Raw genomic sequence first — 22,453 nt, forward strand, 5'->3', positions numbered from 1 at the left:
CCCATGTCTGGCTCCAGAGGTTACGGGAAGGGCCGGAACTAACACAGGTCCATGGAAACATCCCCACGCTAAAACACAGAAGTTCAATGGACTGGATAGTTTTCAGAAAATTCAAAACCAGAAGTAACAAGGGATTTTCAACCTTCCCCCCTTCTGTTGATAGAAGTGACCCCTGTATAGCATAGAACACAATCCTAAGAGCTGGCTTTTGTCCCTCACATGAAACAGAATTTAAAATAAATACATTCATCTGTTGAAATCACATTTAGAACCAAGCTATTCAGTTCTCTCCTTCTGTTCGTCTCACTCCCTTTGAGAACAAATATAATATAACCTTTCCCATTATTGCATTTTACTATCACTTCAAAGGAGGAGCTGTTTTTATTTTAAGAACATAATGTGCAAAGTCATGCTATTTAGCACTATATTATATTCACAGATCATGCAAGTTAAATAAAGACACCTTGCTGATTTCTTAATATAGATTCAGCTAAGATTAGTTACACATCTGCCACCTTAACATTCAGTTTAGGGAGAGGGGGTAGCCTTAGTTAAAAATCACACTTGCATTGTAAGTGCTTAGAATTTCATGGTTCATTTCAGAGCATCCCAATCAAGAATTTAATTATGTCAAAAAAGAAAAATATCTTCTTAACAGCCAAGATCACATCCCCTTCAATTTCTTCCCTGCCCCCACCCCAAAGTGGATCATGTTCATATCTACAGATTTGTTTTCTGACCTGTGAAATAGGGAGTTTGGTTAGAGGATTTTAAGATTCCCTCCAGTTCCATCACGCTGTGATTTTAAGAATACTAGGGAGTGGACTGATGAGGAGGCAGAGAGAAAACAGAGCTATGATGCTGTAGAAACTTCATCAGCTCAATCCCTAAACGAGGCATTTATTTCCCATGCTGCCTGGCAAACGTCCCACATGACACTGTCAGCAGACGGCAGCTCTGAGTTGAAGGGCAACACACAGGTCTACCACAACCTCCGCTGTGCTGTAACATATAAACACTTGCTTAACAACATGCTATTCAACAAGTCACTAAATCTTGAAAACAAACGCCTCCCAACCAGCAGCTGTGTGTTTGGGCATCAGGATGGACTGAAACTAATGACGGATTAATCAGTGTGTGTGGGGGAGGAGGAAGGTGTTACTCTCCTTGGATCAGCACATCCCACAGTAACTTCCAGGCAGAGTGGCAAAGTGTTTATGCTCGCAAGTTTCTATAAATGCACAGTATAGTTCTTTACACTGCCGAATTGCATACGTAATTCACTCCGCTGGTGGCTAATACCTTGATCGGATCCACTAAATGGGGGTCTAACTGGTGACGAGTCATAGTCCCCCATCAAACAGATCCTGAAACAAAGATTTATGTGCAGGCAGTTTATTTGGAAAGGTGATCCCAGAGGGCAGACGTGAGGGCCAGGAAAGCAAAATAAAGTAGGGAAAACCAACATGAGAATGTTTATGGAGCTGGCCACGTGGTGATGTGTTGTTCAGTTCCGCAGGACGTTCCAAAGAGCCTTAGAAATGCATTTCAGAACCGTGCATGTAAGGGAAGAAAGAGGGGAAAACCTTTATCCCTCAGTATCCATTACCCACGTGTCAAGGTTTGCCTCACAGGTGTCAGTCTTCCCCTGCCTCCTGTTTACACACCTGGGAGTGCCCAGTCAGCACTCACTGGACTGCATGACAAAATCAGAGGAGTACCTGGACACATAAGCAAGAGGCAGGGGCTTAAGTCAACAAGATGTTAGGCTGTTAATTGAAGCCTACGTAGAACTGTTTGCTCAGCAGTGGCTGGAACAGATTAAGGTCAAGATAACTTAAAATGGCACCCAGAAGTACCAGGCAGGCATATCAGTCAGCATGGGCCAGTGAGGCTGCAGTAACTAATGACCCCACAAGTTCACTGCCTCATAACAATTACTTTTTCCCTTGTGCTGCAGATCTGACCTGGGTCTACTGTGGTTCTGTGCCATTTTCTTCACTCCAGGACCAAAGGTGACAAAATGGTCTCTATCAGGAACATTGCCAGTCCTTGTGGTTTCAGGGGAAATATTGAATTTGTGAGTGATCCACAGTTTGGTAAAGCTTTTGCCTAGAAGACATCCACATCGCTCTAGTCACCTTTTATGGACCAAAGCATGCCACCTGCCGATCCTTAGTTTAAAAGGCGAGGATATAGAATCCTACAGGGAGGGGCAATGAAGAAGAGCAATTGGGAGTCCATCAATACACTGTATCACACTACGCCTCAATTTTCATAGGAGAAAAACCAAGGGTTGCTTTTTACATATTTTGTGTCTATGACAAAGCCTTTGAAAGAAAATTCATCCTCTCTCCTAACCAACCCCAGCCACCCTCTCTCCCCAGATCCGCATCTAATTCTCATGCCCTCAGAAATCTTTCTTTTCAAATGTATATTTGGGCTAAAATACAGGGTCCACCATATGAAAACTTCCTTTCTAACCTACCCTGGGTAGGAACATACAGGAGGCATAATTCTAAGAATGACCCCAACGACCTGCCTTGTCCAACCCCTTCTAAGTATGGGTGGAACCTGTTGATAATATACACTAAGATGTCACTGTCTTAATTAGGCTAAATTACATGACAAAAAAAGCAGATTCTTCAGGCGGGCCTAATCTAGAACGAGTCTTTTAAAAGCACAGTGTCTCTCTGGCTAGCAGACAGAAGGTCAGAGAGATGGGGAACACGAGAAGGACTTGACCCGGGGCTGCTGGTTAGAAGGTGGGGACGCAGCATGAGAAGGGACTGGGTCAGCTTCTACATGCAGGCAGTGGCCCAGGGCTAACAGCCAGCAAGGAAATGGGGACCCTGGACCTACAGCTCTCCGCAGGTGGGTTCCCCCAAAAGCCTAAATGAGCTTAGAAGCAGATTCTCCCCCTAAATCCTCCAGATCTGAAACCAGGCTGACTGATACCTTGATTTTGGCCTCGTAAGATCCTGAGCAGAAAACCCGGGCCAGCTTTCCCAGAACATTGACCTACTGAACGATGGGATAATAAATGGGTGTTATTTTTCGCCATTACGTTCACGGTGATTTGTCACGCAGCCACAGAAAACTAATACAACATATAACCAGATGTATCAGCTGAAATGTTTTACTATAAACAGCTAAATAATGATTCTTTCCAACCCTCGGAATGTATGACATTACCCGAATGAAAAAAGAAAGGCCTTCCCACAGAGGGAGAGAAGACGAGGGTCACTGATGGAAAAGCAGGACCCAAGGTAGGACAGACTGACAGAAAACACACTAGCATTTACCCTGCCAGCTGGCGGCCTTACGCCCGCACTGGGCCGCCAACCTCTCTGAAGGAAGGAAAGAGGCAGAGCGTCTAGGACAAAAACTAAGAGGTGCTAAATCACAAGCGAGAGGAATCTGGGGACAACCATATGGTTTTCTTTCTGAATCTTAGTACATGGGGTTGGGAAGAGACAGGGGAGAGCATCAAATTGTTTAAAAGATGCCGTGCGTCTCTGGCATTTTTCCATTTATAAATTCACAGGATTACATGCAGAGAGTTCAGAAGCATACACACTGCGGTAGAGGTAGCACCATGCACCTAGTACCTTCCACATCCTTTTCCTTGGCACCAACGGAGATGACAGTTCCTAGGCTCCCCCATAAACAGGCTGAGGAGATTTGATGAAGTTCTGGTCAATGGGATGTAAGTAGAAATAACAAAAGTCATTTGCAGGGCACACTCTTAAAAAAATATCCTGAGCCAATCTTCAGTTCTCTTGTCCCAGAGGAGACAGGAGATGGAGGGAGCCTGGGTCCCCGAGTCACTGGGTGGAAGAAAGCCTCCGCCGACACACACTGGACTTCGCAGATATAAGGTTTTGCTATATTGAGGTTTTGAGATTGGAGCGTGTGTTGGGGAGGTGTTATTTTCTTATTACAACATAGCTTAGTAATATATTATCCTGAATAATATACATATATTTCCTCATTTGATTTGGTTTAATAGGTTTAGGCAGAATTTCTTTATCTTCGACTTATTTGATTTAGTATAACATCCAAGCATTACACAAGAATATTAACATAGGAATTTGAATATCAAATTTAGTTACTGTTATAAGAAATTCATATTCTTACACATCTGATATTTACACTGGATTTGTGTCTTACATAACATTACAATGAGAAGCATATAAATCCTAAAATACACACACACATATATATACATGTAAATGTACACATACATACATAGTTATTAGTAAAAAGGATAATGACAAACTCCTCCCAGCAATGCCAATCTAAAGTGGACTTATCATCACCACCATCCCTGTCCCCCACCGCTCCCGCTCCCAAATCTTTTCAGCTTGATTTAAACAATAGCAACCTGGAACAAAGACGAATTTAAAATGAAAACTAGCATTTGTTTAACATGGAGAAGGACTCACAATGAGAAGTGAAATTATTTTCTTGAATATTCAGAAAAGACGTTAACTATTTATAAACCAAGCTGTCTAACCCAATCACCCATTTCCCCATTTATCTGAAATGAATTTCCAAAGACCCAAGAAGAGACAAAGGCTAATACACATCCTTTAATGTACAAGATTATAATTAACCTAATGTCTGTTTCAAATTTACTATTATCTATTAAAGAATAAATTATTTTACAGCCCTCTAATGTAGCTTTTAAGCTTTAAATCACTGACCATAACTAATAAGCAGCTTAATAGCAAGAACACCCTAAATAGAGCCACAGATCGCAATTTCACTACGTGTAAATCATCATCATTTTTAACGCAAAGGCAACAGCAAATCTCTGTAATTACTGGGTGCATTTTGAATCACTTTTATTATTACTGCACTGGCCCCATTAAAAAATCCAAAACACGGAACTGCACGGAATATAAAACTGGAATTACGATACCCCACAAAGTCTAATTGAAATCCATAAATTTGCTACTACTATTCAGAATTATTTTGTTGCCAAGGAATTTCAGCTATTCAGAATTACCTTTGCAAACACTTGTTTGGTCTAGAGCCATAAAGTAAGCACATTTTACACTGCCAACTTTGGGGAGTGGATTCTGGAGCAAAATTATGGATGGTTTCTTATTCGCTCAGGATGTTATGTTTTTAAAGTAAACCATAATATGCAAAAAATGAAATGAAAAAATCGAATGGAATATACTGCCCACAAAGGTTATTAAATAGTGCATCTCTCCCCGAATCACCAGTGGATATACCGGAATTCTGACTACAACAGACTGCAACATCAGCATTAAATTTCCTTACTACAAATTTACCAAAGGAACTACGACAACTTCCTTACTTGTGTGGCTCTGAGATGTAAACACTGGACGAGCCCCCAAGCCACTCTGAGGAATGGTGGTACTGTGAACATAACTTTCCATGTGTGTTTAATGGTGAATGATTTAATAATTGCCTCTTAGACGTGTTCCACAGTTACCAGAGTTCACATGAGGATGTGTATGTAGATACAGAACGCACTGCTTCCATCCCATGGCTGAGCACGCTGTGCAGTCACCCCGCTACAATCAAAGATTCTGTACATTGACTCTGACTAATTTTCCTGACGCTCACAATTGACGTTCTGGCACCGCAAAAGCAACAGTTTTCTTATGAAGAAGTTGTGCAGCCATAGGGAGTCTTCTTATAAGTGATACACACTATAAATGTCATTTCACTGTATCCTGGTGCCTCACGGTGTTAGTCTCCTTTGGGTATCTTTATAATTGTAAATATACCTTTTCTACTACCTTTAAAATGAGAGGGTCTTGTTCTCCTTTGAACATTCTCTCCCACTCTACACACCCGCTTATATTTTACATTCTTCCGGAACACACCCCCTCCCAACTCAGATCTGGACCTGACTCCAATGCCATTCTTTAGGTTATAAATTCCCAGATCAGCCAATCCAGAAATATTCATTCTCCTTATTTTAAAATCTTTACTTAAAACCCATCCTGATTTTCCATCTTTATTGCTTTAGCTATCACTTAAGTATTTAATATTTCACAAATTTCTGTCTCTTATCAACTACTCTAAGTTCATCAAGAGAGACAATAGCTATGTTGTTGGAAGTATTAAAGAAAATCGGCCATACTAAAGTAATTATAAATACGTAACATGTGTATAATCTTAGAACTAGGTATCCTTTCTGAAGTTATTTAGTTCTAAATGTTGTAGATTTTGATCACTATATCCAATTTAGCAAATCAAGCACATAAGCACCAATACAAAGACTCAGGAGATTTTTAAAAAATTAAAATTTTCGTTCTCCTGTATAAGTTAAGTTACATAATTCTGACTTGGTTCTCATTAGAACTTCGTCCAACGATGGACTCCTATCTGCCAGGAAGCTCTCATGTGAAATTGCCAAAACCACTCCTGTGTCTGAGCAAATCAGTGCAAGCAAAGAACAAACAGCTCATTTTTCAAGAGAGAAGAACTTTGCAGTTAGAAGGAACGAGACTTCAAATCCCAATTTTTGTCAGTCTGTGATTTTGCGACACTAGTTCAGGGGTTTTAAAAAGCCAGGATGAGGAGGTAGGGTGACACTGATGCCGGATCAGCAATTCTCAAACCCTGATGCCCCGGGTGGCCCAGCCTTTGATTGGGGTGGGGTGGGGGGGCTCCTACTCCCTGCACCAATCACTCATTTGCAGAAGCTACTTTTGACTCTCTTTTTGGCTTTGAGATTTCTAATGAGATTTTTCCTCAAAAAGCGTTCTACAAGATTAAAAAGAACACTGAAAATTCCATCCTTTCACCTGTGAGACGGCATGTACCTGCAAATGCTCTCATTTTATACAGCAGAAAACTCAGGCTGAAAAGCAGAAGGCCCACCTCCCTCAGGGCCCAAACCGAAAGTAGCTAATGGCAGAACAGGGATCTGACCACCGTATTTCACTTATAGTCACTCTCCCCGGTTCTAGGTGCCACAAGCCATCTCCACACTGAGGCAGGAGGTCACCTGTCCTCCCAACCCCGTGTTGTGGTTCAGGCCAAGAACTTGCTCTGGGGGTTGTGAGAGTTAACTTTGTGTGTCTACTTGGCTTGGCCATGGTGCTCAGTTTTTCGCTGGTTGCAAGGCATTTTTTAGATGGGATTAACGTTTAAATCAGTAGACTTTGAGTTAGTAGGTTACCCTGCAGAATGTGGGTGGGCCTCATCCAATCTGTTGAAGGCCTTCAGAGAAAAGACTGAAGCACCCCATCCCTGCCCCTGAGCAGGAATCAGGAAGGATTCTCCCTCCAGACTGCTTGTGGACAAGAGACTGCAATGTCATCTCCTCCCCAGGTCTCCAGACTACCAGCCTGCCCTGCAGATCTCAGACTCACCAGCCCCCACAACTGTGTGAGCCCATTTCTTAAAATCAATCGAACAACAATCAGTCCCTCTCCTAGCTTTCTCTTCTCCTCTCCTCTCCTCTCCCCTCCCCCTTCCTTTCTTTTCTCCTCTTCTCTCTTCCTTACTCTTTCTTTCTCCTTTCTCCCCTCTTCTCTCTTCTTTCTTTTCTCTCCCTCTCCTCTCTCTCCTCCCCTCTCACATACCCTTTGGTTCTGTTTCTCTAACACAGAGTTCTTCATCCTGGTAGACTTGCAGTGACTCTGTAATCTGCCAGCCCTGATGTTTTTGTGAATGCCGTAGTCTACCTTCCCCATCTCAGCATAAAAGCTCGCTCAATGTCTTAAATGATCAAAGGTGAGTCCTCCATGCAGCTGAAGCTTCGGGGCTTCTTACCTGGCTTTTCCTCGGGCCTTTTACTTAATTATGTATTCTGTTCCTTAAAAAGGGCCCCCTCAGTTTTAAAAGCTTCATGCCTCATAAAACCTGGCTCTACACTTGGGTTCAATGGATTAGTCTAGGCCCCTGCATTACACTGGAGTCTGAACTCTGCATGTGCTGACCTTGCCAACACCAGTGCGGCCAGACTCCTCCCCTTCCCAGCACCCAACCAACCCCAAGGCACACTTCACTACATGCATGTCCACCTCGGGAAATGAAGTACAGCTGTCCTTCAAACTCCAGCCCAGGAGAACTCAGGTAACTTGACCACCAAAAGTTACAGAAATGACAACAGTGAGGTCTCAGTGGGGTGCTGCTTAACATTTAATAACTGGCTCTCTGGGGGCAGGGGGAATGTATGCACACACACATTCATACACTCATTATAAATTTTACTACCATAAAGGACGTGTAGCACACCGCTTACAAAAGGATAATCAATTCTACAGTATCCCTTATTGTAAATGCCACTTTCCAACTGACTCTCACAGAACGCTTCTATTGACATGGGCTAAATTCTTCTATTGGAAGCCAACCTATACAGCCTGTATTATAATAACGAGTATAGTTCTGACATGAAAGTTGGTTGCAGGTGTGTATGCATAAAGGAATAAGATGCAGATGGATGCAAGTGTCCCTTCGGTGAGCATTCCACTCAGTGCAGCGTTGGCTGGGCGCTGGGCTGTGGGGCTGCAGAACGCGCTGGCCTGCCTCCACATCTTACGGAACTAAGCAGCCTTAAAACAGCAATTATCTTGCTGATAATATGAGATTACAATTAAATGCTGCGATTGGGGGCTGAACATTTTAAATGCATTGCCAAATTCAATCCTACAATTTGCATAGTCTTAACTGACTATTATGACTTTACTGTAGATTTCCTACATGGACTGGACTTTACTCACATAAACACAATTACAGTGTTTTTCTAAAATATGAGGACAAAAATCAATTGAGCGTTTTCAAGCCTAAAGAAGCTCTTTAATCCCTGAGATTTTTTTTAAAACAAAAAAAAATGGTCATTTTTAAATGCATGAACCTTTAAGTGTTCTGGGATCATTGAAATATATATTCTGGTTTTGTTACACAGCCTTCTCAAGCCAGGAAGGATCTACGGTAGGAAAAAAAGGCATATGTTTTATAAACAGAACACTATTTAACAGTGCCTTAGTCAAAGGCAGTCATTTACAATTTTAAATAAGGCTAATTGCAAAGGAAAGTAGGTCAAGTTCAGACAGAGGTTAACTTGGATTAACGTGGATTTGTGTACCATGATTCTGTCATTCTCAGAAAAACATATTAAGACACTAAACAGCAGAAATTGCAAAGAAGGCTGATTTCAAAAACACTGGCTCTCAGGACCCAGAACACGACTCCTCTCCCAGTGTTTGGGAGCCACTGGTCGGGCCCCACACGTCACTCATTCTGCAACGCCAGGCCAAGCCACGTCACACTCCCGCTCTCTTCCTTTCCACTGGTGATTCCTAACGTTTATAACAAATCCTTTGTCTGCAAGGTTTGCATCTCCCTGGTTGCTCTGCCTATTGAGGTAATTGCACAAGCCTCAACAATAACCACACAGATTTCAAAACCAAAATGCCACCAAAACCACAAGCCAGTTGAGGCTGAGGAGTCCGGGGCGGAGGCTGGATGGCACATCTCCAAGATGCCGGCTGATGGAAGGAGCTAGAGGGCTCCAGAGGGCACTGTGGGCTGCTTCCCTCCACACTTCTCTGCAGAAGGAAAATGAGAACTGACGTGCCCATCACGTAGGAACGCTGTCTGCACCTGCCTCCTGCACACCACACACAGGCCCTGCTCGAGGCAAACGCCAGCAAGTGCAAAGCACGCGTGTGCATGCTCATACTAATGTGACTCCGGTCCGTGTCATCTCAATTCGTGGTGAAAAACTAAAGGTATTATTACCAAAGAGAAATCTCGAACGTAGATGAGAACTATATTCCTTCCTGTGGCAAAAAAACTGTCACTGTGTTTGTTTGATGGTCCTTTTTTTAAAAACAGAATCTAGATTTCGGAAAATATCTTCCCACATATAGTAAAAACTAACCCACTTTAAGATGAGACCACCATAAGAAAAAAATGCTCAAGAACCCCAACTGCATATAATATTTTAAAATGTCCTCTCAACCCATCTTTAAAATTATTAAATCTTTTAAATTAACTTTATTCTCTTAAACACAGTATATAAATCTTAAGTACCTCAGTTATGATTGCACTGTATAAACTGGGCAGACCCTGAAAGAATTATTTTATGATAATATGCAAAAATAGTTTTACATTACAAGGTATTTGTAAGTTCCCAACTTTTTTGTTGGATATTTGTAAGTTCCCAACTTTTTTGATGGGAGTAGCACAGCTTCTGGATACTAGAGACCGAGATCTTCAGAAGGAATCACTTTTCCTAGGCAACAATCTAGTCCCATCGGCTTCTGGGCCATTAGATTCAAGTTCAGGTTCCCACCGTGTGCGACCCGGATTGACTTAAACCCCAGCGTGAGTCTGTGCCAGGTGGTACAGCACAGAGAAAGCTCCTCGGGTCGGCGCTACAGGCTGAACTGTGTCCCCCTTTAAAATTACTAGGTTGAAATGCTACCCTCTGGTATCTCAGAATAGACTGCATTAAAGACAGGGCTTTAAAGAGGTAATCATGGAAAAAATAAGGGCATATGGATGGGTCCTAAATGCTGACCCGTGCCTTTGTAAGAAAGGGAACTTGGGAGATTGGAGCACAGACAACACACGGACTGTGGGGTGACTGTGTGAGGACACAGTGAGAAGATGGCCATCTGCGAAGCAAGGAGGGATGCTCTGGAAGAAGTTGAACCTGTCTGCACTTTGACCTTGGACTTTTATCTAGCCTCCAGAAATGTTAGAAGATAGATGTCTGTTGTTTAAGCCACCCAGACAGTGGTATTTTGTTATGGCAGCCCTAGCAAACTAAAACAGGCAGTGATAAAGTCCATGTTTAATCCTTTCAGGGCTGCCCTGTGCATGAGTTCTACGCTTCCGACCCTAAAAATAGGCAAATTAATGGATCACTATGGGAGCAATGTAGCACGCAATGTTTTTTAAACCAAAGCTCAGAAGGTAAAGGGTAAAGAGTCACAAAATAAATGGGGTATCTATAGATAAAGAGATGAAGACTTCCTGAGGAGAGAAGGGGAAAGAAATGAAAATATGGTAAAAAGTATGAAGGAGTGTTGTAAAATAAATAGGTGTAGGCAACTCTCCAGGTCAAATATACCTGACAAGTCCCGGTGGGTGGAATACATTCTAAACTCCTCAGCAGGCAAGTCCCTCGACAGCCCAGCCCGATCCTGAGCTGCACCCTACACCAGAGAACCACTGGCCTCCCCCCTATACTACCCACCATGGACCACACGTCATTCCTTTCCTGGCACTTGATCTACGCTGAGATTTTGTTCTGCTCTTCGATGCACGCATTCGCTCATTCACCGAAGATTTGCAGCAAGGCGCCGAATGTACGAAAGTCCGTAACATGGACAAGACCCCTGTAGAACTAACAGTCTAGCGCCCTCAGTTTCCAGCTCCTGGTCCGCAGTGCAGCTCCGCCGAGTGAAATCCTGCCTGCCTTACCCAGGCCAGTTCCTCTCCAAAGAGCCTCCAAAGCCCCAGTCAAAATGAACAGCCTCTCTGTGGTGCTCCCATAGAACTCGGGTTATCCTTCATCTTGGTGTTCAGATCATACTGAAAATGTTATGTACACTTACTGATAAATATGAGTTATGTATGAATTTGTGGGTGTATTTGTGTGTGTGTGCACAGGCACGTGCTCAGGTACATACAGATACGGAGACAAAGGTTAAGAGCACACACATATGCTTAGGGGACTGAGACACAGGTAGAGACAGCGATAGACTCGGACATAGAGACAAAGATTTTCCTCCAGATGGGAAACGCCATTTGAGCACAACTTGTACCTTTGAACTCCCCACTTAACACCTAATATTGCTTTGCATGTTCTTGGTGTTCAATAACTATTTGCTGAATATAATTAATACTATTAATAATAGCCAGTAATATGCCACAGTGTAGAACTAAACCAAAATATGAAACTCGCCAAATCTAAGCCTAAAAATTACTAGGTTTAAAATATTTTTCCTGCAAAGCGCTGTTCTCCATTCTCTGGGAAAATGTTCATGCTTTTTAGCTGAATGCCAAGAAGCCCATTTCATCATCAGTGACCTCTGCCATGGGAACTCATTTTTAGCAAACTGTCTGAAGAGGGTGGCGTGTAGGTGCCACTAACAAAATGCCCAAAGGCCAGGTGTGGTCTCTGGGGTGTGTCCAAGAACAACGGCCAGAGGCTGTACCTGTATCTGCTCAATGGAGCTACCACAGACGGGCATCCCGACCGATGTCTTATCACCACCCTCCAACCACCTAGCTTTGCAGAAGGCACGCCAGCTTTCGCAGTGTGTTCCTGGACCTGTTGGGATGCATATCAACAGACTGAGCCTGCTGCGGGAGCAGGATTCGTCAGGCACAGTCAAGGACATGGACAGTCGCTGGAGCTTCTTTAAGGGAGGCTGCCAGATGATTCTCTCTTCATCAGACTTTGTGACATGGGTGCCAGCTGATTTTTGCCTCAAGAAACCAATCACCATGGCTCACAGCACAATTAAAAATCCGAACAGCTCTGGCTGGGTGGCTCAGTCGGTTGGAGAGCCATCCCGTATACCAAAATGAAATTTTACCCCTGTGCAACAGTACGGAGGGGCCTGCAGAACATTCTGCTAAGTGAAATAAGCCAGTCAGAGAAAGACAAATCCCATCTGATTTCACTCATGTGGAATCTAACAGGCAAACTGAACTCACCAGCAAAACAGATGCAGACTCACGGATGGAGAGCAGGATGACAGGCCGTGGTGCGGGGGCGATGAGGGCGTAGAGGGACTGAGCAAAAGGAAACAGGACTCATGGACATGGACGAGAGTGTGGTGACTGTGGGGGCAGGGGGTAGAAGGGGACTAAATGGTAATGGAAAAAGTACAATAAAGATTAAACCACTAGAAAAATAAAAATCTGAACTGCTCTCTTTAGCACGTTGATGTGGTTCAAGCTTGACCACTCCACTGAGACAAAAAATAGTGCCAAGTCAAAAACAGGGAGAAGTTAGAATCCTGTCCCTCGGAACTCCCAGCTCCCTACACTCTGGATATCAACTGAGCTTATTAAAAGATCACATACTGTTCATGCGGATCAAGTTCTTTTTTTTTCCTCTTGTAGTCATGTCCCACGGACTTCGCAAAAAGTTTCAAAAAGGCAAAATTGATGACCAGCTGGCCTCCCCCCACGCACACCTCTTCAAGGACCAGCCGTATATATCATCACCTCCTTGAAATCTTCCTGGCCCTCAGATTAGACGCCTGTTCCACAGGCTCCTGTAAGAGGCTCCCTCACCTCCTCATCGTACTTACCGCACTGAATGCACTGGAGTCCCCCTTGACTGGTCTGGGTTCAAGGTAGTTTTTTGAGGGCACAGACTGAGTCTCATCCTTTAAGGTAACTCCACCACCTAACACCCTGTCTGACATAGAGAGTGGTCGACAAAAATATTTTGAATAAAGGCAGGAATGCCCCTATGCAATAGCATAATCAAACATCAGTGCTGAAGTAAAACAGTAAGTGAATGTCAAGTCTCGCTTTAGGATATCAACGATAGCTGGAGAGCTTACACCTTAGTCCCTTAGTAGGGACTTAGTCCCTTAGTAGGGACTTAGTCCCTTAGTAGGGACTTAGTCCCTTAGTAGGGACTTAGTCCCTTAGTGTGTGTAGAAGCTAAAGCAACACAATGCCGTCGTGGCAACATTATTGGAGTATTCACCATGTTCTGGGGATTTTTCTGAGCTCTTTATGTGTTTTATTTAGTTAAGTGATCCTAAAAAATATCACAAAAGCTACATATGATTCCTATCCCATTTTATAGTTAAGGAAACTAAGCCCCCCCCTCCCCAGAAGTAACGTCATTGGTTCAAGGTCCCTCAGAGAGCATCATCACAGACAGAAATGGCCAAATGTTTTTAAATTACACTTTAAATCATTTTCTGAGAAACTACCACATGTTCTTAGAGAGTTGAATAGCATTTTTGACAGATTTGTAGAGATATAGTTTGCTTACAATAATTTACCCTTCTTATTTTTAAAGCCCAGTGAGTTTCACCATGTAAAATTTATTATGTTTTATTCTTTATTAAAAAATGCATAACATCAGCACCTACCCTTAAATCAGTTAATTTATGAAACCATTCTCTTTTGTAGAAGACATACTGGTATCAAAACAGTTTGAAGAAATGTAATGGTTATCTAAAAAAAATTAGTTTGGACTTGTTGTATTCTACCTCCCTCATATTTCATATTTTGAGTCTGCATACATTAAATTAAAGTTTTCAAACACTTTATATTCAGTGATTATTTAAAAACTATAGTTTTCCTGCTACAGTCTTTATAAAGAATTTAAAGTTTCCAATAAAAATAAAAAGATACTAGGGTGACTCTGCTGTACCTTTCAGCAGCATTTTTAGGCAAAACAGTGTGAATCGATAGAAAACAAGGAGCGCTTCACGAATCTGAGCGTCACCCCTGCGCAGGGGCCACGCCGATCTCCTCCGTATCGTTCCGATTTGAGAATGTGCTGCCGAAGTGAGCACTGGTCTTGCCTTTTCCAGAATATCATACAGATGGAACCATCCACTCTGTGGTCTTCTGTGTCTGGCTTCTTTCATTTTGCATGCATTTGAGGTATATCCATGCTATTGCAAGTATCAGTAATTCTGTTTTTTTGCTCAGTAGCATTTCCTATTAAGAATGTATGGCAATCTGTTTATCCATTCACAAGTTGATGGAGATTTGGGTTATTTCAAGTTTTAAATAAAGCTTCTATGTATACTCATATACGGGCCAGTGGGTGGACGTATATTTAAGGTCTCCTGGGTAGAGAGCTGTGAGTGGATCTGCTTGTGTACACGGTAAGCTATCTTAAGTGTCTGTTCACCTTTTTAAAAAAATTTTTTATCTTCGCCAAGGGAAAAATTTTTTTCTTTGCTTTTAGAGAGAGAGAAAGGCAGAGAGGAAGGGAGAAAGAGAAACATCAGTCGGTTGCCTTCTGTACCCGCCTGGACTGGGGATCCGACTGGCCACCTAAGTATGTGCCCTGACCAGGAATCAAACCCACAATGCTCCAACTACAGGAGAGTGCTCCAACCAACGGAGCCACCCTGGCCGGGGCTGCTTCTGTCCACCTTTATAAGAAAGTGGCAAACTGTTTTACAAAGTGACTGAACCATCCTGCTTCCTTCTCAGAAATGTATGAGTTCTACTTACTTTATACTCTTAACTACACTTGGTTTGAGAGGCTTTTTAATGCCAGCCATACTAATGTGTCCCCTTGTGGTTTGAGTTTGCATTTATCTAATGACTAATGATGTTGAATATCTTTGCATGTGCATAACTGCAATCCATATATCTTCTTCAGTGAAGGTATAAATGTTTGTTCATTTCCTGTTGAAATGATTTTCTTTTTATTAGTGAGTTGTAAGAGTTCTTTATATATTCCCATTATCAGTCCTTTATCAGATAGGTACTTCACAAATTCTTTCTCCCAGTCTCTGGCTTGAACTTTTATATCCTTAACAATATATTTTAAACGTATTTCTTAACAATGTGATATTTAATAAAGTTTATTTTTAGAACAGTTTTAGATTTACAGAAAAATTTAAAAGACAGTACTATGAGTTCTCATATAAACCCATACCCAGTTTCCCCTATTATTAATAGCTTATAGTAGGATGGTACATATTTTATAATTAATAGCCATTTTGAATATTCTTACCTGACAGTTGTAACATCCTGGCCATTCTTGGGTTTAGTTCTAGTGACTGTTTTTTCTCTTGATAGGCAATATTTTGTTTTTCTTTTTTTTGGTGTATCTTATAATTTTTTATTAAATGCAAAACATTGTATCTGAAAGAACAGCCGAGACCGAGATCACCGACATTTACTTCTGGAATGAGAGTATCTCTTGTCCGGCTACTATTGTGCTTAGTTGAGTCTATCTGAAAGTTGTTGATGTGAGTTTGAGTTTTGTTGTTGCCATGGTAACCTTCAGTGCAACAAACACTATGATGTCTTCCAGTGGTAGATTCCAGCCACCTTGTGTTCAGTGTGACGTCTGAGTGCCAAATGGGTGTGAATTTTAGGGGTTTTTTTTGAACTTATAAAATTGTAGTTGACATACAATATTATACCTGCTTCAGGGGGTACAACATAGTACTCAGACATTTATACACCTTACAAAGTGATAAGCCTGGTAAGTCTGGTAACCACCTGTCACCATACAAAGCTACTATGGTAGTAATGCCTATATTCCCTGTACACTATGTCTCTCTGACTCATGTTATAACTGGAAGCTTGTACCTCTTAGTGACAGAGAGTTTTTCTTGGTGGTCCCGCTCCACACTTACACACCAGAGTGCCTCTCTGTGCCCATGCTCTTTCCCCAGATTCGGGCTTGTTACTCCACGCAGGTCTCACGGTGGCGTCAAAACGTGTTTGCTTTATTCTCCTGCTGCAGCCGCGGTCATCCACAGACCTTGTGAACGTGCGCTTCAGAGACGAGGCTTTCTCAGCATTCCCGCCTCTCCCACCCACGAGGTACAGCCAGTCGCTACCCAGTGTTGTTGCTGTGCCTTGGGTCCACGCCTGACCCTCTTCAGCTATGGCAGACCTCCATTTAATATCAGTTCACATTCTGAGCAAGAGTGAATTTCCCGCCCCTCCCTTGGTGCCAAGAGGACTGATCTTGCCCCAGTGCAGGGCTGGAAGATTATATTATCCTTATTCCAACGACTGCCAATCTTCGCCTGGATCCAAGTGTGTGGTCAGCTTTCCTGCCCATCCCCTGCCTATGAGACAGCAGTTGTGTCCTGTGACAGGGGAGCAGGGACACCAGGGAATTTTGCATCTGTCTCCCAGGGGCATCGATCATCACACACATGCCGGCACCACTGGGGGGCTCTCTGGTGTCCTGCCCCATTCCCAGTCTTTCCCCTGAGTATCTGGTGGAGGCCAATGGTAACAAGTGACAAGTAGACACAGGTCCGCTTTATGTCTGGGGATCCTGGCAATTTGAAATTATGCTAGCCCATTCTACTATGGCTTTTAAAGATTTACAAAACATTTTAGTTGTTTTCTTTATATCGTTGATGGGTACTAACCCTTCAGCGTGGGCTCTGAAAAACACTAACCATTCAGTGTTTTTGCCAAAGACAAAAACAAAGAATGACGTGTCCTTTTTCTCCTTGGAATTTATACCAGCTGACTGCCTGTAGACCTCAAGTTTCTGATGAATTTGAAAAAAAAAAAGGTGTGATAGCATAGGTTATCCATCTTTTTTCTCATGATGAAACTGGGAGCAATATTTTCTTATGGCTTTCTACACCCGAAGTAAAATCAAAGTTCTAGGGTTTAATATTATTTAAAACAAGTTATTAATCCTATAAGATATTATAGTATAGCCAAAGCTTTCTCACCATTTTTAAACTCCTCTTTTCTTCCAACAAAATGAAGCCTCATATTTAGTATGTGAGTCTTTTTCACACTCGAATGACCTGAATTTATCCTAGACACATTCCAACTCAGACACAGGTGATGTTCGCAGATGTAACAGGACTCAGGCTTACCGGAACGATACCACGTGCCAACTCGTTCTTCAGAACAGACCACTTTCTGTTCACAATTAAGGTCTAGAAGATAGCCTATTTCTGTAAGTTTATCACTGCTACCCTCTGAATTTTAAGTTTTTATTCTTCATTTTAACAGCAAAAAAAACCAACATTCAAATAATGAACTGAAGCAAAGAGGATACTTATAAGAGGATACTTATAACTTATAAGGATACTTATAACAAATGATTAAATAGATCATTTAAAGCAAACAAAGACATATATGCAAAAAAAGTATCTTTAAAAGTAATTTCTGTAGGGAGACTCTGCTTATTACAATAATGGGGTTACTTACATGATCAAGATACAAATAAATCATTTCTCCGCTAAAATGCACATTTCTGAGAAAACCAGCCTTATCCCTTGGTAATATCCCTTGTGTTTTGTTTTGTTTTCCATTTGATGGTTTGGGATTTGAGACTACAAATAGGACTACCCACTACCTAACTCGTCTACCAAAAGGACTTTCGGCTGCTTCCAGGTCCCAAACACCATATGCCACCGCGGGTATGCAAAAGCTCTGCTGGAGGCTATAAAAGCAATTCATATCAACTTCAAGAACGATTCCGAGGAAGAAAAGAATCATTTGATTAAATGTTGGGTTCCCATCTAATTCTCCACTCGTCTACAAGAAGGAAAGCCTTGGATCTTAAGAACTTATCGACTAAAATAGCAATGAATGAATTTAGCAAAGATGTTAATACAGCAGAAACTCCTGAAAAGTTGAACCAAGAAGAACCAATGTCTGTCTTGCACAGTATGTCACACAGTAGCGATCATATATATAGTTCATGATTGCTAATCACTTCATCAGTGGGTGCTCAGGGATCAGCAGGACATCTTACCAACAAGTTGGTGTGATTTAATTTATATATGACTATCTCGTCTCCTTTCGTCAATCAGGATTTGTAAATGAATACATGCTGAAAGAGTGAAGGAATTCTCGTCTTAAATTGAACACAAAATATGAATTCATTCTACCATCCATCTTTGAAATTCATACTAATTAGTATGCTATTCATTTTTTAAAAAGTAAAGAATGCCTGGGACTTACCCACTCCCAAACCCGTAAGTAGACAGAAAAATCCCAGAAGCCATGTTTTTAGGCAGATTTGTGTAGCCTGAGGGCCAGGGGCCCTGGGGTCAGAACACCTGGTATGCTAACTGTGTGACTTAAGGTCTGTAAGCTTCCTTTCCTTGTCTATTATTAAATAGGGACGGCCAAAAGAACACCTCCCTTGGAGGGCTGTTATGAGGATTGAATGAAATAATTTGGGAAAGCACACTCAAGAAATAATATCAACTGTCACCACTACTATCATTCTGCATATTTCAAAGACGTCTTCAAATGCTGTCCCCGGAGAGGCCTCTATCAGCAGGACGCTCACCCTGACTTGCGGAAGTCTGTGCGGAAAACGAAAGTCACTTTGGATGGGGATGGAAAATGGGCTTAGCCTCACAAACTCTACAGGGAGAGCGAGGCAGGTGGCTGAGGCACCAGAGAAGTCCCCTCCAACTGTGAAGAGGCAAATCAAACATTCATAGGTAATTAGTATTTGGCTGAATGAAGAATAAGTCTAATTTTCACAATTAATGAAATTGAAGCCGCATGAAAGGTGTTCGGAATACAGGTTGAGTTCACTGTTCTAGGAGCTCTCTCTTCTTCAAACTGCCTGCCTTCAAAAGAATACAGTCCCTTTCCCCCTCGCCCCACAGGTCACTTTCAATAGAAATATTGTTTAGCATGTGAACCTCAAAACAGCCATGTTGGGGGGGGGACAAAATTATCATACTTCCTGTCACAGTATGTAACTGGTAGGGCTCCGCAGGTCAAGCATGTTACTGTCAGTGGTTTAATAAACAATCGCGAGGCCACCAGGAGATTCGATCCACCACCATGTTCAATACAAGGGATCTTATGAGCCGATAAATATGCTGGCCCAAGCTGCTACGCCAAGAAGTGGCAGTAAAATCTCTGATTTAAAATGACAGCAATAAAACCCCAAGTTAATGTCACCAACCTAACTCCACCATTCCATCACCTCTCTGTAATGAAGTAGATTTCAAAAGAGTAATTACTTCGCATAGCCTCTGGCTCAACTCTAAAGGAGATACAATATGCATATCTTGAATTTCTTCCTACTGCACAAGCCCAGACAAGCCAGAGGCAGAGTGGGTTTGTGTGATCCCAAATAGCAACTAATTCCACCCTTTCTCTAGATGCCTTATAAACCACAGTGACAAGGGCACAGACCTTGGGCACAATTAACAACTGAGCAAATCAACGATGTTTTCTCTCAGGTTCAGGTAGAGTGACTTTTTACCTTAAGCAGATCCTGTAGGGAGTAAGTCTCAAAATTAACTCGGTGGGGTTTTTTTTTTTTAATGTAAAATATTTTCTTTTCATGAAGATTAACTATGGCTTTATGACTTCCTGGCTATGAAAATATTACTGCTACTTAATGCGATGCGACTTTTGTCAATCAAGAGTTTCCCAGAGGAGTGCTTCATAAGCCAGCAATGTTCCATTCTTGTTGATACATGGTTCCTTTAAAGAGGCTCTATCTTTACTGCATGATGGATGGCGCGCTTGGGGAGCTTTGGGGGCCTCCATTTCTGCAAACTCAGCTGAACTCAGAACCCGCTGTGGGTATTTTCCTGAGAAGCGCGCCATTCCTGTACCCCACCTTTAACCCTTGCTTCAGTGGCCTTTAAAAAAATCATTCTCTCTGGCCTGTTAACAAATGTGTAAATGTAAATGAAGGATTTGTTAACATTGTATTTCAACACAGCTTTTCAGTTTTATCTTTCAGGCTGTTGTTTCTACCCAGAGCCAGACACTCAGATTAAGACGAACACCACTTCAGAATACCACTTCAGTTTCTTTTACGAGGGTCTGAATTTAACATAGCACATGGCCAGTGGCCCCCACCTGCACGGCCCACTAAAGGGCCTGGCATGGGGTCGGGGCAGGGAGCATGCAGAAGGGTTGAGGAGGTGTGGGGGGCCAGAGGCAGTGAGTGGGAGATGGGGAGGAAGCTGCAAAAACAGTAGAATCTGTAGGGGTTCCCCCCTCCCTCCTTCAGAGTCTCTGCCCCCTGGTTCAAAAACGAAATGCCTGCACCAACCAGAAAACTGCACTGTCGCCCACGACTACTAGGCTGTTGCCTCGTGAGCAATGAGGGTCAGTGCTTCCCCCCCCCACCCCCATGTCACAACTGTCCCTGCCTCTGTGCTTCCGGTGACAGAGTGTACAACCTCCAGAAAGCTATTCATGGGATGTCCACTGTAGCATATTCACACACAGAGAGGGGCAAAAGTAAGCTAATTACTAGCCATCATTACCTATGAGATAAATCATAAGTAAGGATATGAAGTAATAACAAGAATGTTGAGACAAGTAACACAAATAAACAATATAATAATAAATAAATAATATGAAAACAAACTGCGTTTCATCTACGCACAACTGTAAATCCACTTTGCCCCCACCCTGCCCCCGGATATATGATATCATGCCGATGACTGTCAGAGTGATTACCAAACAGAGGGAAAGTGTCAAACGTCACTCATGAAAGAAAGGGTGTGGGAGGTAAAAGAGTGTCGTGATGATCCGGGAGTAAGATTACAGGAGTCCTCCCCTCACTTCAAAAGACGCCATTGCGTTATTTAGTTCACCCCAGCTACGTAAGGGTGGTTTAGTGCTGGGAAATCTCTCAATGTAACACATAACGACACTAGGCCCATTAAGAAGAAGCCTTTCAATTATTTCAAGTTGCTAAAAAGACATTTAGCAGCATCAAATATCCATTCCCAATAAAAAGGCCTACAAAATTAGGAAAACAAAGATGCTTTTTTTAAACATCATGCCTGTCTTAAGCGGACAGCCAATAGCAGAAGCATTTCCATTAAAATTTGGAATATGATCAGAATACATAATTGCCCTTATTATTTAACACTGCTCTATAAAATTGCTGCCAAGGCAATAAGACTAAAACACAGAAATAAAAGCTACAATTCCTATAAAGGAGGTGATAAAATTATGTCATGTGTATGATTAAGTGTAAATTCTACTTCACAGGTGAAATACTTTTACTAAATTTAAATACTTTAAAGTTGAAATGTGTTCTTTGCTATTTACTTCAAAACTAAAGAAGATACCAAGAAAATAATTACTATGAGTTATTCCTTGACTATTCCCTAAAATGATTTTGTCAAGTAGAGGTGGGGTGTTAAATAACGAGATGCTCTGGGTGTCAGCTACGGGAGATACACTGCTGCTCTTATTATAAAATTACGGAATATTCTGGGGAAAATACCTTACAATTTGGAAAATCTGCTCATTGTGATTTTGGTATATAAAAAAAGAATCTATATTAATTATTTCCCATATCTTTCTGACATGGTCCAAATGCAACAAGCCTTCTTTTTTATATTTATAAATTTATGGAAACATAACAGTAAGGTTTTTTGAGCTCATTAGACCATTGATTTCGATTAGAAGAAGTAATGAAAACTTCTTAAACTATCAGATGTCACGCAGTCTCTATGTACGAGAGACCTGATGGCTTTTGGCACAGTCTAGTCATTTGCCCTTAATCAACTTTGTATCAATTAAAAGCAAGGCTTCCCTTCCTTCTCCTCCCAGGCTTCTCCAAGTCCAAATCAGTACTGGATCTGAAGTAGCATTTTCCCCACAAAACTTAGAAAATAACCATTAAAAGCCTTTCAACTCAAGTGCCGGTAGCAGCAGCACTAAGCCTTGGTTAGAGCCAAGGACTAGACGCTGTTTGTAGCTCCACACAGGCCACGCCCTCCAGAAGGCGTGACCACCGTGGTTCCGGGTGAATGCTCCCTCGCCCCGGGCCAGGTTCTCC

The 22,453-nt window shown here is 42.1% G+C and overlaps 1 protein-coding gene and 1 non-coding gene across 2 annotated transcripts in view; both read right to left on the minus strand.

Annotated features, from left to right (window-relative positions):
* Positions 1-22,453, minus strand: part of SAMD5 (sterile alpha motif domain containing 5) — a 45,824-nt gene that overhangs the window by 15,257 nt on the left and 8,114 nt on the right. The window lies entirely within an intron of this gene.
* Positions 14,400-14,502, minus strand: LOC118979010 (U6 spliceosomal RNA). The gene has a single exon (XR_005064827.1). It is a non-coding gene; the product is annotated as a U6 spliceosomal RNA (small nuclear RNA).

The sequence above is a fragment of the Sturnira hondurensis genome, unplaced genomic scaffold, assembly GCF_014824575.4.
Source record: "Sturnira hondurensis isolate 20B ecotype Veracruz unplaced genomic scaffold, ASM1482457v3 Scaffold0022201, whole genome shotgun sequence".
NCBI lineage: Eukaryota > Metazoa > Chordata > Mammalia > Chiroptera > Phyllostomidae > Sturnira > Sturnira hondurensis.